Consider the following 5064-nt stretch of genomic DNA (forward strand, 5'->3'; position numbering starts at 1 on the left):
CATTAGTGAAGAGGCAGTGTCAGAGGACATTAAACGAATGGATGAAATAAAAAACATAGTAAAAGAATGTTGAACAGGTGCAGGACTCCACACAGCGGAGGTTGAAGTCTGGCACGCCCAAGTCAGACTTTAACGTTGGAGACAGAGTGTGGAGGTAGAACAGAAGAAAACAGCAGAGGAACGGTGGCAAGCTGGAAGCCAAGAGCAAAGAGTGCAGACCTGGTGGGGGATAATGGTGCTGTTTTCCTGAAGGTAAACGTGGAGCACCTACAGCTTGCTAAAGACCAGATGCCACGTATTCCACACAAGCTTGCAGCACCAGCCATGTCCCCTTCATTGTCAGCAGCACCACCAGCAGCATGGTCTTCTTCAGCACCTCCACCAGCAGTGTCCTCTCCAGCACCGCCACCAGCAGTGTCCTCTCCAGCACCGCCACCAGCAGTGTCCTCTCCAGCACCGCCACCAGCAGTGTCCTCTCCAGCACCTCCGCCAGCAGTCTCCTCTCCAGGACCTCCACCAGCAGTGTCTTCTCCAGCACCACCACGCTCTGTGTGTGTGTGGTCAATTCTCAGCATTTAGGTGCGACATTTGACCAAGGCTTTTTCACCTCCAAAATAGCAACTGTACAGGAAAAAAATCTTACATTTAAAGGTGTCATTTTGGAGCATTTCTATTGGTCCATTCATGTGTTCAAATGATGTATTAAAATTAAAATTGCCAAAAGATCAAATACACTTTTCATTGGACAGTGCGGATGTGGTTGCCACAAGTAGCATGTTAGCTGGTGCTATTAGCTTAGCTGTATAATGCAATATGAAAGTGCCTGTATCTATTCTTCCTCCACACATTTATGCAGGTCTCTATTCATCTGTAACTCGTCTGTCTATGTGTGTTCCTGTAGAGCCACCTGGTGGAACTTCTAACAAGAATCTGTCATTATTTTAGACTCTTTAAATAACAGACACACACAGATGATTAAGTCAGGTTTGTTTTATTGAGGCTTTTCATTTCAAACCCAGATTTTATAAAGAATTATGTATCATTCATTCAAACCTCTATTCCTTATAGATAAGGTATTCCTTTTATAGATGATGTTTAATCCTTTTAGCTCCAACACATTCCTATTTTCAGCTCATTCTGGCTTCAATTCAAACATATACCACAGCAGATGGAAGGCTTTTTTGCTTCTGGTTTTTTGAAGCAGATTGGCTCTTTTTTCTCCGTATATTGTAGTATAGAATTACAGTACAGAATTCCTCTAAAACAACTGAACAACTGCTGATGCAAGGCACTGTAGTATACCTGGCTGATATCAGTCACATGACATACTGGAATCCAGAAAGGTGTGGTGTGTAGCGAATAAACGGCAGTTCTGCGTACAGTAGACCATTCCCAGATACCCCTCAATTACTCAAAATGTAACTGAAACAAATTCATCAACCTGGTAGTGCTCAGGGACTTCTGACATGTAGCAAGCCTCCCTTCCGAACATAAGGTTTCCTTTTCATTAACCTCTGGATTGTCCCCTTCATCTTCTCCACCAAGCCATTTGTTTGAGGATGATAGGGAGAGCACAGACTTCTTTTTATTCCTAGCTTGTTACAAACACCCTTGTTGATCTTTTCATTCATTCATTATCTGTAACCCTTATCCAGTTCAGGGTCATGGTGGGTCCAGAGCCTACCTGGAATCATTGGGCACAAGGTGGGAATACACCCTGGAGGGGGCACCAGTCCTTCACAGGGCAACACAGACACTCACATTCACTCACACCTACGGACACTTTTGAGTCGCCAATCCACCTACCAACGTGTGTTTTTGGACTGTGGGAGGAAACTGGAGCACCCGGAGGAAACCCACGCAGACACAGAGAGAACACACCACACTCCTCACAGACAGTCACCCAGTTTCATTAATTAGGTCAGTAGATGAATCATCTATATAATCCAATGTGCAGTAACAAAAATAAATCTCCTGGTAAAAGTATTAAATAAAACCTTTATAAACTCAGTGTCTTGTCTGACTTTCATTTACCAGTTTGCTCTTCACTTGTTAGCGTTATGATCATATTATTAGTTAAATACAGCTCCAGAGAATGAACAAATCACATTTATTTTACAATAAGTACCACCTTTTCTTGAAATAAGGTTTATTTCATTCATTACATAATTCTTGTGAGACAAACTACGTCAGTTAGGAGTGATGTTGTGTGTAATGTGGCAGCTCACCCAGGGGTGGATTGAAACAGGGCAAGCCACCAACAGAGCACTAGAGAAATAGGCCTCAAGTGCAGAGACGCACAAACAACCCTAACTCTGGAGGTTAGGAACACAGAGACAAAATGAAACACGAGAGGAAAATGTCAGGGGAAAACTGATCAGCTCACAATTGAGCAAAAGAAAACAAAGGCAAGAGAGCTTCCCCAAAACAAAAGGGAGGGACGAGATGAGACAAGAGAAATTAAAGATAGAAAACAACTTATTTCTAATTATTTATTTATACTAAAAAATGGTAAAGAAAACATTGAATCTCAAGAGAAAAACCAGAGAGAAAGCTCTGGTGGAGGAGAAGAAGATAGAGACCCAGGAGAAAACTCAAGAGCCTTTAACAAATTACCGGCCAGACTTGCACAGCACTCTGAAAAGAGAAACCCAAGACTGAGCGCTGAGGTGTGTGTTGGCTTCTCTTAAGTAGGAGTAGCCCAGGTGGAACCAATTGCCCAAATTAAGAGTGTCTCTGTCTCCCTCTAGTGACTGGGGGTGGCTTAGCAGGCAGCCTCGCCCCAGCCCCAGGCAGACCTCTTACACTGTGAAATTGTGTTGATTTCTTTGACCACGTAGAAGACATTAGATGTAGAAGTGCAGACAAAAGACAGTGATTTGTTCACTGTCTTGAACTTTTATTTAACTGACAGATTTCCAGTGTTTTCAAATATCAACTTGACTGTATTTTATAAACATTAACAAATTTCATATCTGCAACACACTCAAAAAATAAATACATTGGGACAGGGTAAAATAAGAGCGAATCTATAAAGTTTCCAAGAGGTTCTGCGTTGTTAGATCTTTGTGGCATTTTGACAAGAGCATGTAACATATTTCATTAAGACCCCAGAACTGTGTTAAAGAAACAGTGCGTATGATCTGGGTTTTTGGCTTCTTAGTCTGCCCCTAGTGTCATTTTTTTTCCAGCACTGTACTGGGGACGGAGTAAGTACATAGTGTACTCTCTGCAGTGCTGAACACACAAAAAAAGCAAAAACAGAGGCTCTGTTCTCCATTTTACAGCTCAGTGGAGCATCAAAATGAATTTGAAGCTTTAATTGTGAGGTACAAATATTACATAGTGTTCCTTTAACTTATGGAAAAGGTGTAGAATATGTCTGTTATCAGCTATAACATCCTTGTAGGGGGTACTTCTGCTCTGTGTTTTCTTTTTTCCGTCTGTGAGAGCCACTGTGGTCTACTAATGAACACAATCACATATTATCCAATGTTTGACACTTCAAATAACTGGACACAACAAGATCCTGCTGGACATACAGACTACTAGTGGACATTAGTAGGGTTACCTTGGAGGGTAAGTGTCTTTTCTCCCAAATCTTCACTCAGTAATTATACTTAGCAAAATACTTAATAAATGACAGCCCTGTGGGCTTGTGTCTTGTTTAACCCTTTGATAGCGTTAGTGTGTTTGCGGAGCTGTAATGGCGCGCATCGACCAGTTAGCGGCAATGCTAACCTTTTGAATGTAATTGTCTGAGGGTTTGTTGGACTTCTAAACTCATAAGTAGATGCGGCTGTGGACTAAAGTAATTTATTATATTTTGTTTAGTGTGTTATTGCTTCAAAATGGCAAAACATTATGTGTTTTAGCATTTTAGCTATTGTTTCCATGGCAACGCGACAGCCTGTGATTCGAGTACGTGTCGATACCCGGATATCCAGTGTCGTTTCTCTGAATCGGTTCAAATGCTCTGACGCCACATAAAACAATGGTGTAGAGTATTTCTCTCTCTCTCTCTCTCTCTCTCTCTCTCTCTCTTTCTCTCTTTGTCTATATATACATATATATTTACATGTTGCTAGTTCATCTGTTGTAATGATGAATGTGTTTATTCTGTTGTTTTAATCTGACCACAGAACTACAGGAGCTGGCTGTTACTCTACCAGTGGCTGACAACAGCTATGAGGTAAAATCACATCATAAACCATCCATAGATTTCAGACAGCATAGTACTACTTGCTCTGAATTTCATATTTAACAGCAAATATATTTTCTTACTCAGGACCTCATTGCACCAGATGCCCAGGGGCCCTCCAGCCGGCTGTGGATCGTACCACGGTTGACGCTGAAGGTGAGAAATACAGCCTGTCTGCTGTTTACACAAAATTATTATTCTTTAGTTTCTCAAGCTTTTAATCAGAAGTGTTCTGGTTGTCCATAAAGTTTTGATTTCTCTTTGTTCTGGTCCAACAGGAGAGCTGTGGGTATGTTCTGCGTGTCCACGGGACGCAGGCCACAACTACCTCTCAGAGTTTTTCTAATGGTGAAAAGGTTTGTACTTATTTATGTATTAAGAGTGGACATCTAAGAACAGAGTGATAATACCATAGTTATTATTCTTTCTCCATGGGTTCATTACTGTTCATTACCTCTCTCTTAATGTTCACAGCAAGTGGAGGTGACAATGCAGCACAAGTCTGTGTACAGAGGCCTGGAAAGTGAACATTGGTGGGTGCTCACCAATGACTTCTACCACCTGTTTCCAGAGGTAATGTTATAGAAATGAATGGTAAGTGTTTTTATGGTGTTCATCAGTCTGTCAATGCTTTTATAGTTTAAAGATAATAACTCACGACTTGATTAACTTTCTTTAATGGCTTTACATCTGCTTTATGATAAATAAAGCATTGTTTTCCAGGTCTGTGTGCTAGTGCTAGCTTTGTGCTAATCAAACCGCTGAATGGAAAATTAGCTGTGTGCTAACCTCAGCGGCACTGAGGAAAATCTGTCTGTTATTGTGCAGTGTGAAAACAGAAGGTCTATCTCTTTTTCAGGACT

This window comes from Hoplias malabaricus, chromosome 16 (genome assembly GCF_029633855.1).
Source record: "Hoplias malabaricus isolate fHopMal1 chromosome 16, fHopMal1.hap1, whole genome shotgun sequence".
NCBI classification, from domain to species: domain Eukaryota; kingdom Metazoa; phylum Chordata; class Actinopteri; order Characiformes; family Erythrinidae; genus Hoplias; species Hoplias malabaricus.